At 41.7% G+C, this 14,323-nt stretch overlaps 1 protein-coding gene across 2 annotated transcripts in view; it reads right to left on the bottom strand.

Moving 5' to 3' along the window:
* The window catches only part of KIAA0319 (KIAA0319 ortholog), a 96,383-nt gene that overhangs the window by 74,628 nt on the left and 7,432 nt on the right, over positions 1–14,323 (bottom strand). The gene's annotated exons all lie outside the window — the stretch shown is intronic.

Below are 14,323 nucleotides of genomic sequence, written 5' to 3' on the forward strand. Positions count from 1 at the left end.
CAAATTATGTTACCTATGTTGCCTATCCAGGTAATGGAATACTATGCATCTATAAAACAGAATTTTATGAACACACACATATATATAATATCTATATACTATATGGATACACACACGCATATATACTATATACGCATATATAACATAATATACAATATATATGCATAAATACACATGTAATATATGTACTATGCATATATTACATATAGTACACATTATATATGACATGCATACATAATACATAAATACATGCATACACATACACACATACACACACAAGCATATATATTATACACACACACTGATATTATTAGATATTTAGATATTAAATGAAGCAAGCAAGCCAGGTCAGTGTCTACAGTACGACACCTTTCTGAAGAAGACTGGATTCCTGCTTGCTTGTATTTGCAAAAAGACATCATGGACACATATAAAATCAACAAAGTGGCAGATGTGGAGGATGGGGAAAGGAACTGGAACACAAAGCAGACGAGGGTGGGAGCAAGACTTCTCACACAGTGTGCTTTTATATACGTTCATTCTAGGTAATGGGATATTACCGCTCCTACTTTTTAAGTTAATCTGTTTTAAAGGCAAGGAGAACTCCAAAACAGCCTCCCTCCCCATCTCCAAGGTCTACTCTGAAGAATTAACCAGCCACTTTCAACACGTGCAGCTCTACTTTCTGCTACTTGCCTTCACCTTTTAAAATACAGTTCTTAGCATTACTTCTTTTTTTTAATTTTTTAAATTAACATATAATGTATTATTTGTTTCAGGGATACAGGTCTGTGATTCATCAGTCTTACACAATTCACAGTGCTCACCATAGCACATACCCTCCCCGATGTCCATCACCCAGCCACCCCATCCCTCCCACCCCCCTGCGCTCCAGCAACCCGCAGTTTGTTTCCTGAGATTAAGAGTCTCTTATGATTTGTCTCCCTCTCTGGTTTCCTCTTGTTTCATTTTTCCCTCCCTTCCCCTATGATCATCTGTCTTGTTTCTCAAATTCCTCATATCAATGAGATCATATGACACTTGTCTTTCTCTGACTGACTTATTTCACTCAGCATAATACCCTCTAGTTCCATCCACATCGTTGCAAATGGTAAGATTTCATTTTTTGATGGCTGCATAATATTCCATTGTGTATATACCACATCTTGATTATCCATTCATCTGTTGATGGACATCTTGGCTTTTTCCATACTTTGGCTATTGTGGACATTGCTGCTATAAATATTGGGGTGCACGTGCCCCTTCGGATCCCTACATTTGTACCTTTAGGGTAAATACCTAGTAGTGCAATTGCCGGGTCATAGGGTAGCTCTATTTTCAACTGTTTGAGGAACCTCCATACTGTTTTCCAGAGTAGTGGAAATTTGCAACACCTTGCATTCCCACCAACAGTGTAGGAGGGTTCCCCTTTCTCCACATCCTCGCCAACATCTGTCGTTTCCTGACTTGTTAATTCTAGCCATTCTGACGAGTGTGAGGTGGTATCTCATTGAGGTTTTGATTTGGATTTCCCTGATGCTGAGCGATGTTGAGCACTTTTTCATGTGTTTTTTGGCCATTTGGATGTCTTCTTTGCAGAAATGTCTGTTCCTGTCTTCTGCCCATTTCTTGATTAGATCGTTTGTTCTTTGGCTGTTGAGTTTGGTAAGTTCTTTACAGATTTTGGATACTAGCCCTTTATCTGATAGGTCATTTGCAAATATCTTCTCCCACTCTGTAGGTTGCCTTTTGGTTTTGTTGACAGTTTCTTTTGTTGTGCAAAAGCTTTTTATCTTGATGGAGTCCCAATAGTTCATTTTTTGCCCTTGCTTCCCTTGTCTTTGGCGATGTTTCTAGGAAGAAGTTGCTGCGGCTGAGGTCGAAGAGGTTGCTGCCTGTGTTCTCCTCAGGAATTTTGATGGATTCTTGTTTCACATTTAGGTCCTTCATCCATTTTGAGTCTATTTTTGTGTGTGGTGTAAGGAAATGGTCCGGTTTCATTCTTCTGCATGTGGCTGTCCAATTTTCCCAACACCATTTGTTGAAGAGACTCTTTTTTCCATTGGACATTCTTTCCTGCTTTGTCGAAGATGAGTTGACCATAGACTTGAGGGTCCATTTCTGGGTTCTCTATTCTGTTCCACTGATCTGTGTGTCTGTTTTTGTGCCAGTACCATACTGTCTTGATGATGACAGCTTAGTAATATCACTCGAAATCTGGAATTGTAATGCCTCCAGCTTTGGTTTTCTTTCTCAACATTCCTCTGGCTATTTGGGGTCTTTCCTGGTTCCATACAAATTTTAGGATTATTTGTTCCATTTCCTTGAAAAAAGTTGATGGTATTTTGATAGGGATTGCATTAAATGTGTAGATTGCTCTAGGTAGCATAGACATTTTCACAATATTTGTTTTCCAATCCATGAGCATGGAACGTTTTTCCATTTCTTTGTGTCTTTCTCAATTTCTTTCATGAGCATTTTATAGTCTTCTGAGTACAGATTCTTTGCCTCTTTGGTTAGATTTATTCCTAGGTATCTTATGGTTTTGGGTGCAACTGTAAGTGTGATCGACTCCTTAATTTCTCTTTCTTCTGTCTTGTTGTTGGTGTGTAGAAATGCAACTGATTTCTGTGCATTGATTTTATATCCTGCCACTTTACTGAATATATGTATGAGTTCTAGCAGTTTTGGGGTGGAGTGTTTTGGGTTTTCCACATAAAGTATCATATCATCTGCAAAGAGTGAGAGTTTGACTTCTTCTTTGCCGATATGGATGCCTTTGATTTCTTTTTGTTGTCTGATTGCTGTGGCTAGGACTTCTAATACTATGTTGAACAGCAGTGGTGATAGTGGACATCCCTGCCGCATTCCTGACCTTAGGGGGAAAGCTCTCAGTTTTTCCCAATTGAGAATGATATTCACTGTGGGTTTTTCATAGATGGCTTTTATGATATTGAGGTATGTACCCTCCATCCCTACACTCTGAAGAGTTTTAATCAAGAAAGGATGATATACTTTGTCAAATGCTTTTTCTGCATCTCCCCTTCTCTGTGAAGAAAAAATTCTCTCTTAAGAATTGGCAACTACAGGTTTTTCATTGCAAGTTTGGTCTCCCAAGAGGAGAAATGAGCTTAAAGTGGCCCTGGGTTGCCGGTGACCACGGGTACCTGGCAGAGGCAATGATAAATCCTTTCTGGAAGAGCTCTCCTTAACTCCCAGAGAGAACCCAGACAAACTTGAACTTAGAATTAAAAATTACAAAACATACAGGCACCCTCAAGAAAGGCAACAGAAAAGACAGGAGGATTAGGCTTCTGTGCTTTTCAGACAACAGAATTCTGACAAACAGAAATAGAAAATAAGATGTTTAAAATGTTTAAGAAAATAAAATCACTAATAAGATGTAAGATTTGTACAACAAAAAGACCCTGGGGCGCCTGGGTGGCTCAGTTGGTTAAGTGACTGCCTTCGGCTCAGGTCATGATCCTGGAGTCCTGGGATCGAGTCCCACATCGGGCTCCCTGCTCAGCAGGGAGTCTGCTTCCCCTCTGACCCTCTTCCCTCTCATGCTCTCTATCTCTCATTCTCTCTCTCTCCAAAAAAAAAAAAAAAAAAAGATTTTTCAACAAAAAGACCCTGACGGATTTGAAAAATAGCCAAGCACAAATTCTAAAAATAAGAAGATATCATCCTTGCTATCAAAAGCTCAATGCGGGGTGTGCCTGGGTGGCTCAGTCAGTTAAGCATCGGACTTCAGCTCGGGTCATGATCTCAGGGTCCTGTGATCCAGCCCTGTGTCGGCTCCTCACGTGGCAGGGAGTCTGCTTGTCCTCTCTCTCTGCCCCTCCCCCTGCCCCGCTCTGCTCTCTCTCCCTCTCTCAAATAAATAAAATCTTAAAAACAAAAACAAAACAACAACAACAACAAACCCAAAAGCTCAATGGATAGGGGGCACCTGGCTGGCTCAGTCAGTAGAGCAAGAGACTCTTGATCTCGGGGTCCTGAGTTGCAGCCCCACATCATTAGGTGTAGAGATTACTTAAAAACAACAACAACAACAAAAAAACCTCAGTAGATGGGTTAACTAGCAGACTAGACTAGGCAGTGCTGAAGAATTAACGAACTTAGAAAGTCTTATCTGAGCAAAGACTTAGAAGAGCTAGGAGAATGAATCACGTGGGCATATGAAAGAAGAGGATCCGAACGTAAAGGCTTTAAGGAGGGACCGTGCCCTGTATTCTAGGGACAGCAAGGAAGCCAGCCTGGTGAGAGAAGAGAAAGCCCCAGAGAGTAAGGTTAGGGAGGCGGCGGGAGGCCACTGTAGTTTGGATCAGTATGAGAGACCTCTGACTTGTCCTCTGAAATGGGAAGTGCTGCAGGATTGGATCCCTCGGCTCCCGTGTTGAAGACAGCATAGGGGTCAAGGGCAGCAAGAGAGAGACAAGGTAGTAATCCAGGTGAAGAAGCAGGTCAAGGAAGTAATCCAGGTCGAGGGCAGAGAGAGACAAGGCAGGAGTTCCTGCAGCAATACAGGTGAAGGACGATGTCCTGCAGCAAGGCGTTGTAAGGTGTTAGTGGAAATGAGCAACTAGAAGAAAGGCGTGGCCAGACCCAAAATAATGTGAGACATCCAACCCAGGTGGAGCCGCTGAGCAGGCCACGGGAGAAAGATGCCCAGAGGGGCGCCTGGGTGGCTCAGTCATTAAGCGTCTGCCTTCGGCTCAGGTCATGGTCCCAGGGTCCTGGGATTGCGCCCCACATCAGGCTTCCTGCTCAGCGGGAAGCCTGCTTCTCCCTCTCCCTCTCCCCCTGCTTGTGTTCCCTCTCTCGCTGTGTCTCTCTCTGTCAAATAAATAAATAAAATCTTAAAAAAAAAAAAAAAGAAAGATGCACAGAGCTCAGAGGAGAGAGGAGCTGGAGGATCATGACCATGTAGCTGGTGTTAAAGCCATAAGACTGGTTAGTTTTCATCTTAGTTAGGAAGCTTCCAAAGAGGTGAGCCTGTTCGGTTTTACCCTGAAGGAAATGCTGACCATCCACAACTGTGTTTTGCTTTTCCTATCCTCAACCTATCCCTCAGGACCTCCTAGTCTTACGCCTGTGCAGACGACTTACTGCCCACTGCCAAGTCTCTCTGGTATTTCATTTCACAGCAAGAAATGGAAGCAATATATCAGCCAGAGCTGACACACCAGATGCTGAGAAGCACCGAGTTATGCTTACCTCTCCTCCTAGGGGGTCTCACTCAGGTCCTCCGCAGCCCCTCCCATGACTCCTTTCCTTTAGGTTTCCTTTAGGTTTCTATAAACCCAAGCTTCCAGGAAAGGCACTGGCCATGACCAGTATGGAAGCCCTAAGGTCTTACTCCTTGTGAGGATGCTAGCAATTTCGTAAGGAGATTCCTGGGCACCAAGGGAGCCCCTTGCAGATGGAGGAGGTATGGGAGATGTGTGGGGCACAGGTGCTTGTCTTAGGTTCTCTAATCACAGCTACCACTTAGCACCACCTCTGTTATCATCCAAGCTTGAGAGAACCAGGCTGCTGCAGTAACAGACCAAATACCCAGGGGTTCATGGTTGGAATGAACAGAGGCATGGTTCCATCCTTGCTGTTCAACGTGTCTGATCTCTGTACAGAGGCAGATCCTGGCGGCAAGGATCACGATTATTGCAAGGACTGTCCAGAGACGGCACACAGGCAGCAAATACATTCACACTAATCTTTCTGGGGGGAATCAGCTTCATTAATAGAACTTCGGCAAGCTACTAATGAAAAGAAAACTTTCTAGTTCAAGATGGCAGACTGCACATAGGTCTATTTCCCCTTTCTAATGTTCCCAATAAAAAATAAAAAATACAAAGAGAAGGAGAAGGCAGGCAGGATATTTGAACAGATGGAAGAAAAGGGGAATCTGAGACATAAAGATGAATGACCTGATCTATGAGAAACAGGGCAATGCAGAAGGGGAAACGGTCGAAAGGAAAATGGAAGATGACCCTTAGAAGTTAAATGGAAAAACCCTGTCACTCAGAATCCATTTGCACAGCTTCATACATCCCTTCACAGAGTAGAGAAGGAAATGTAAAAATTATGTTGCCCAGACGTCCTTGCACTTAGGATTCTGAATGCAGTTTAGAACCACTGAGATACACTCAAGTGAGATTTGGAAGTTGGAAGTGAAGCCATGGCCCCCTCCCGATTTCCCTCAATGCGGAAGGAACAGTGAACCAGTGGGGGTTTGCCACCTGGTCCTGACCTACTCAAAGTTGTGCTCAGCCTTGAGACCTGAACAGTGCAGCCTCCTGTAACGAGTCCTGTTTTCCTTTTACGTCTCTATCAAATTGTCCACCGAGGAGAGTCAGAATAAAAATAGCGCTTTCCAGAGAAATGATGAAGTTACCATGTCAACCTCATACCGTATACAAAATAAATCTTAGATGAATTACAGACCTAACTGTGAAACACAAAGTTTTAAGATTAAAAGAAAATATAACAGAAATATCTTTATAACCTCTGATTAGGAATAGCTTTATTAACAAGACCCAAAAAGCAAAAAGTGTAAAGAATATATAAATGATTATATAAAAATTTGTTCATTCCCAGATACCTATTGATTCCTCAACTTGATAAACATAATCTATGAAGACTCATCACTAACATCATATTTAATGGTGAGAGACCTTTCCTCCAAGATCAGGAACGAGACTGGGATGTCTGCTCTCCCTACTTCGATTCCACACTGTACTGGAGATTCTAGGTGGGACATTAGTAAGAAAGGAAAATAAAAGCATCCAGATTAGAAAGAAAGAAATAACAATATTTCTGTTTGCAGATGACACAATATCACATACAGAAAATCCTAACGGGTCTATGAAAATATTGTTAGAGTTCAGCAAGGTTGCAAGATAGAAGATCAATATATAACTCAATTGTATTTCTATAGCAATGAACAAGAAAAAGTAAAATTCAGAAGCATCATAATGAATGTAATGAATATAATGAATAAATATTTGGTAATAAATTTAATAAAGTGTAAAATTTGTACAGTGAAAACTACAAAGTATTTTAAAGAAATTAAAGAACATCTAAATGAATGGAAAGATAACCTATTTTATGGTTTGGAATACTGAATATGTTTAAGATAGCAATATTCCCCAAACACAATTCCTGTCAAAATCACAACTGTCTTTTTTGCAAAAATTGATTATAACATTCATACAGAAATACAAGGTACCCAGAATAGCCACAAAAATCTGGGGGAAAAAAAGAACAAGGTTGAAGGATTCACACTTCCCGATTTCAAAACTTACTACAAAGCTACAGTAATCAGGACTATATGGCATGGGCATAAAGACAATATATAACTCAATTGTATTTCTATAGCAATGAACAAGAAAAAGTAAATCCAGAAATAAACCTTTACATTTCTGATCAGCTAATATTCAACAAAGGTGGAACAATTCAATAAGGAAAGAATAGTTTTGGGGCGCCTGGGTGGCTCGGTCATTGTTTCTGCCTTCGGCTCAGGTCAGGATCCCAGGGTCCTGGGATCGAGCCCCGCTCCGCGGGAAGCCTGCTTCTCCCTCTCCCACTCCCCCTGCTTGTGTTCCCTCTCTTGCTGTCGCTCTCTCTGTCAAATAAATAAATAAAAATTAAAAAAAAGGAAAGAATAGTTTTTTCAATAAATATTGAAAAACTATTTTTTCAATAAATAGTGCTGGGAAAACTGGATAGCCACAAGCAAAAGAATGAAGTTGGACCCCTGCCTCACACCATATACAAAAATTAACTTGAAATGAATCAAAGGCCAAAATTATAAAAGTGAAACCTATAACTCTTGGAAGAAAAGATATATATATATATATATATATATATATATATATCTTTGTGATCTTGGATTAGGCAATGGTTTCTTAGGTATGGTACCAAAGGCACATATAACAAAAAGAAAACCAGACAAAACAGACTTCACTAAACTTGTAAACATTTATGTTTCAAACCATGCTATCAAGAACATGAACACACAACTGAAAGATGGCAGGAAATATTTATGGACCATATATTTGATAAAGGACTTCTACCCAGAATTACAACTCGAAAATAAAAAGACAAATAGCCCAGTTAAAAAAAATGGGTGCAGGATCTGAATAGACAACCTCCAAAGAAGATACACAATTGACCAAAGAGCACATGAAAAGATGCTCAACATTGTCGGTCATTAGAGAAATGCAAACCCAAATTACAATGAGATACCCTTTCATACCCACCAAGATGGCTATCATCAAATATCTCTAGTAAACAAGTCTGGAAGATGTGAAGAGATTGGAGCCCTTGTACATTGCTGGCAGGGATTTAAAATGGTACAGCCTCTCAGGAAAACAGTTTGGGCCCTTCCTCAAATGGTTAAGCAGAGTTACTAATTCCATTCCTAGGTATGGAATTGGAAATACACGTCCACACAAAAACCTGTACAGGAATATTCATAGTAGCATTATTCACAGCAGCCAGAAAGCAGAAATAACCCAAGTGTGCACCAACTTAAGAATGGATAAACGGGGTACGTGGGTGACTCAGTCGGTTAAGCAGCTGACTCTTGGTTTGGGCTTAGGTCATGATCTCAGGGTCATGAGACTGAGTCCCACGTGGGGCTCTGCACTCAGCATGGAGTCTGCTCCAGATCCTCTCTCTCTCTCTCTCTCTCTCCCCCTGGTCTGCCCCTCCCCCTGCTCACAGGCGCACTCTCTTAGACAAATAAAATCTTAAAAAAAGAATGGATAAACACAGTGTGGATTACAGCGGTATATCCATACAATGGGATGCTGCTGGCAATAAAGAGACGAGAGGTACGTGCTGCAACAGGGATGCAACCTAACAACACCGTGTCAAGTGAAAAAAGCCAGTCACAAAAGGCCTCATACATATTGTATGATCCTATTTATATGAAGTGTCCAGAATAGGCAAATCCATAAAAACAGATAGTAAATTAGTGGTGCCAGGGACTGACAGGAAGGATTGCTTAGTGGGTATGAGGTGAAGAAGATTTCTGAAATTAGACAGGGTGAGGTGTGTATACCTGTGAATATACTAAAAACTACTTAATTATATAAAAGAGTGAATTTTGTGGTATGTAAATGATATCTCAATACAGTTGTTATTTAAAAAAAAGTGTACTGGGGGCACCGGGTGGCTCAGTTGGTTAAATGTCTGCTGTCGGCTCAGGTCATGATCCAGGTGGCCTGGGATCGCAGAGTCAGGCTCCCAGCTCAGCGGGGAGTCTGCTTCTCCCTCTCCCTCCGCCACTACCCCCTGCTTGTGCTTTCTTTCTGTCAAATAAGATCTCTAAAAAAAATAAAATTTTTAAGTGTATTGAGCACCTACATATGCAAGGCAGTATTCTAGGTTCTTCCCTCGAGGAGCTTATATTCCAGTGGGAGGCCCAGATAAAGTGTGTCCCAAGATACATAAAAAGTTTGCAGGTTGGCACTGTGAATTGTACAAGACTGATGAATCACGGATCTGTACCTCTGAAACAAATAATGCAATATATGTTAAAAAAAAAAAAGAAGAAGAAGATAGCAGGAGGGGAAGAATGAAGGGGAGTAAGTCGGAGGGGGAGACGAACCATGAGAGACGATGGACTCTGAAAAACAGACTGAGGGTTCTAGAGGGGAGGGGGGTGGGGGGATGGGTTAGCCTGGTGATGGGTATTAAAGAGGGCACGTTCTGTGTGGAGCACTGGGTGTTATGCACAAACAATGAATCATGGAACACTACATCAAAAACTAATGATGTAATGCATGGTGATTAACATAACAATAAAAAATTATTTAAAAAAACGATTATGGCCAAATTCCAAAAAAAAAAAAAAAGTTTGCAGGTTGGACTGTGCAATTAGTCTTGGTAAATTGTGTAGAATTATAGAGAAAAAGAGAGGTTCTAGGAGGAAAAAAAGAGGTTCTAGGAGGCTTCTGAGATATGAGTTTGATTTTCAGGAAGGCAATAAAGGGGATTTCTAGAAATTGCAGATTGAGATCTGGATACCAAACTCCAGGACACTGTAGAGTGAGACACTGAACAGATCATTCATGAGCACTTCAGAAAGGAAGCAATGACCAATTCCTAAGTGTGGTCTTTCACAGTAGGACAGGTGAGTGGAACTCGATTGTTTTTCTCTTCCTTCTACTTTTCCGCTCTAAATTTTCTATAATGATAACAGTAACATATCGTTAGTGACAAAAGAGGACTTTCTCTTCTTTTTAGTTGGCTATTGTTGGGATGCTGTTAGAAAGAAAGAATGCTATAAGCATGACGGGCTGTGACAAGATACCCTCTGTATGCGGTGGGGAAAGGCACCAGGAGATCACTGACAGCTGGAGGTAGTGATTTCCTGCTCAAAATTTCTGCTGAGGATTGAGAGCTCAGTCATAGCCATGGACGGAACCACAGTGAGGATAAATTGGGAGGGAGGGTGGTCGGGTCTGGGTGAACATATTTATTTCCTTCCCGCCTTCCTTCCTTCCTAAACAGATCAGGATGAAGGAGTGAATGACACAGGGAGGGGTCCACAGCAAAGAGCCTTCCTAAATCATGAGCTGTGGCCCTGGCAGAATTAAGAAACCAACAGGATGGGGCACCTGGGTGGCTCAGTCGTTAAGCGTCTGCCTTTGGCTCAGGTCATGATCCCAGCGTCCTGGGATCGAGTCCTGCATCAGGCTCCCTGCTCAACAGGGAGTCTGCTTCTCCCTAGCCCTCTGCCTCTCCCCCAGCTTGTGCTCTCTTTCTCTGTCAAATTTTTAAAAAATTACATAAAACTGTCTGAAAAACTATTAGTTAATGCCCACAGATGATCTGGAAGAGGAACATTTAATTGTGTGGGTCATTTATATTCATTATTCAAAAAGTATTAAAGACTACAAATAACAGCATAAAAGTTCACCAGAAGAGTGGGAAAAAAAAGTAGTGCTAGAAGAAATCAGTAATGACTGTAGAACATAAGCAATGAAAATATGTAAATAAATTAGTGGAGTTTTGCCTTTATAAAGTCTAACTTGTTCTAGAGGAAGCACTGGTTGGAAATGTCATGTATTTTCACTTTTTATTTTTTTACTTTCAATGCAATAATTTTTCAAAGTAACCCTCTGTTTTCCTGTCTCCTAGCCTCAAAGTTCTCTTCTTTTTTTTTTTTTTTTAATTGTTTGTTCATTTAACAATTTTGTACTGAGGAGACCCTGCATTGCAATAGTATCTAAGATTTTTTTTTTAATTTTTTTATTGTTATGTTAATCACCATATATTACATCATTAGTTTTTGGTGCAGTGTTCCATGATTCATTGTTTGTTCATAACACCCAGTGCTCCATGCAGAACGTGCCCTCCTCAATACCCATCACCAGGCTAACCCATCCCCCTACCCCCCTCCCCTCTAGAACCCTCAGTTTGTTTTTCAGAGTCCATCATCTCTCATGGTTCGTTCAAAGTTCTCTTCTTTAAACTGCTTTAATTTCAATACGTCGTATTTGATTCATATAAAAGTCATGAAACGTAAAATCATCCTGCAGGTTGTCATTAAAAGCCTGGCCAAGGTCCAGAATGCCTTCCCCATTTCTATGTCCCCACTAGGTACTCTTCAAAGTACTTATTTATTTAATATGATCCTTGCATTTTACCGTCTGTGTTAGTTTCCTGGGGCTGCTATAACAAAGTCCAACAAACTAGGTGCCTTAAAGCAAGAGAAATCCATCCTGTCACAGTTCTAGAGGACAGAAGTCCACAATCAAGATGTCAGCGGGGCTGTGCTCCCTCGGAGACTGGGCACAACCCTTCCTGGTGCTGGCTGGCAGTCCGTCCCATCCCTTGGCTTGTGGAGACAACCCTCCGGCTCTGCCTCTGCTGTCCTGTGGTGTCCTCCCTGTGTGCCCCTACGTCCACACCTCCCTCTTACAAGCACATCAGTCCTATGGATTAAGGGCCCACGTTGCTGACCTCGTCTTAACTCGATGATATCTGCAAAGGCTCTGTTTCCAAATAAGGTCACATTCCACAGGTAGAGAGGTTAGGACTTCACCCTATCTTTGGGTGGTGAGGGGAGACAGTCCAACCCGGAACACCATTCTTTGTCCTTTTCAAAAGATGGGCTTTCTGGAATTTGCCCCCTTATCCTAACCATGGAGTGCCAAGAACAGAGAGCATTTTCCAAGTGTAGGGGGGAAAAAAGCCAAATATCTCACAGTGAGAAGAAAGAGTAATTCTGGCCTTTGGATACTGGGGTTTTCTTTCATCTCTGCAGGTCAACTGACAACCAAGGTGGCATCCATGACAAAGGAGCTCGGAACATGTGAAACATCTGTTCCAGAATATGGATCCTTTGTCCCTGAGCTAAAATTTTGATCCAGGGGCACCTGGGTGGCTCAGTCTTTAAGCGTCTGCCTTCGGCTCAGGTCAGGATCCCAGGGTCCTGGGATCGAGCCCCGCATCGGGCTCCCTACTCGGCGGGAAGCCTGCTTCTCCCTCTCCCACTCACCCTGCTTGTGTTCCCTCTCTCGCTGTGTCTCTCTCTGTCAAATAAATAAATAAAATCTTTAAAAAAATAATAATAGAAGTCCAATGCACTAAAAAAATAAAAAATAACAAAAAATAATAATAAAAATAAAATTTTTGATCCAGGGAATAAGTATGATTTTTAAAAATTACATACTGCAAAACCCCGAAGAGGTATACCATAGAACTGGCTTTTCTTGGTTGTATGTGTGTCTGTGAGCTCTCCCCAGACGGAGGCTTTAAACAGCATAACAAAAATGTGCACTGAAAAAGTTATAATCAAATCATACTAACGAATGACTGTTTTCTTCTTTTAGGTTCTCCTTCCATTTATTCAATATGTGTACATTTACGTTACAAAAACTATCATCTGACCTTAATACAGTTCTTATTTTCATTTACTCGTCTGTCAGAAAAATGACTCTTCGTTGTTACATTCTACATAACTATTCTTTTTTTTTTTTGTTATTTTGCAACGGTTCCACTGAGGTGATTATTATAATTTACTTCACCATCTCCTTACTGCTCAACAATTAACAGTGTTTCTGATTTTTGACTTATATAAATAATGCTGGAGTGAAATGCTTCTGCAGGCTCAGAAAAAAAGCCAGCGCAGGTGTCCTCCCTGAGGGAAAGGAAAACTGCCCCAGGGGCCTTATCTTAGAGACCCGCATGCATCTGCTGACCAGCATCTTCCTGCAGGCTCAGGCTGTACCAATCGCTTGTCCTTTGTGTGGTTTACTGACTAACAAAGCTAAGGCGGCAAACTCCTGCTTTTCAGAACTAGCAAGCTCAAACAACACAGGGCTGCGTTTCTATTTCCACTTAGCCGCTGAGGCAGTCCGGGATGTTCTCTTCTTTCTATGATGCCTCCTCCAGGACTTCGCAGTCACTATGACAAAAAATGTCTGCAGAGGCAGGCTTCACCTTCAGGGGTGACCGCGGGCCGGGGGTACATCATCTAAACATCTCGGAGTCAAGGAGTCAAAGAAACTAGTGCTAGAAGGGAACTTGGTGATTTCCTGCTGTTTTGGGGCGTGACTGGATAAAGCAGATACAACGGTTCAAAGGACAGACAGACAACATTTAGAGATAGGGTATACGCTGGGAGGAAGAAAAGGTAAAAAGACAGTTACACTTATATTTATTTGTGCATCGATCGGCCAACTGCTAGAGTATTTTCCCATCTTTTCTAAACTGCTGCAAAATTAAGACACTGCCTCTTGGCCCTCACACCATAAGTAACACCAGTTTTATATTCCTGGAGACACTGCTCCTACATTTAGAAGAAAAATTACAGCAGGTAAAACCTTGAGTGCACTTCATGGGGCTTTAAATAATCTCCCTAATTATGGGAATAGCTTAGTTCTCAATTGGCTCAGCACTTTTATTTCTCCCTAAATTCAATTCTTACCTAATGGGGTCATCACAGCTACCTAAGTAAATGCTTTGTCCTGTGCTATAATAATTAAATTAGCACCTCTCGAACACCCAGCAAGGGCAGGCCGGCGAGTGTGCAGGGAAGCCCCATCAGTACTAGGTGATAGCCAGGTCCCGGGGCTCAGAGCTTGGTGTGTCAATGAAAGCGAATCTGCTTTGTGTCAAATTCTGAACACAGCTGGTGATTACTGTAGGGTCCAAGGGCGGGCTGCCCCCAAATGTGCCACTCTGTCATATTGATTATTCTGAATAAAAGTGACTTAAAAGACAGCCTGTATAACCAGGACACACAGACCTTTCTCCATCCCCCTGAAAGCAGGAAATAAATCTCCCATGTGAAAGGTCC

Source organism: Zalophus californianus, chromosome 7 (genome assembly GCF_009762305.2).
Source record: "Zalophus californianus isolate mZalCal1 chromosome 7, mZalCal1.pri.v2, whole genome shotgun sequence".
NCBI lineage: Eukaryota > Metazoa > Chordata > Mammalia > Carnivora > Otariidae > Zalophus > Zalophus californianus.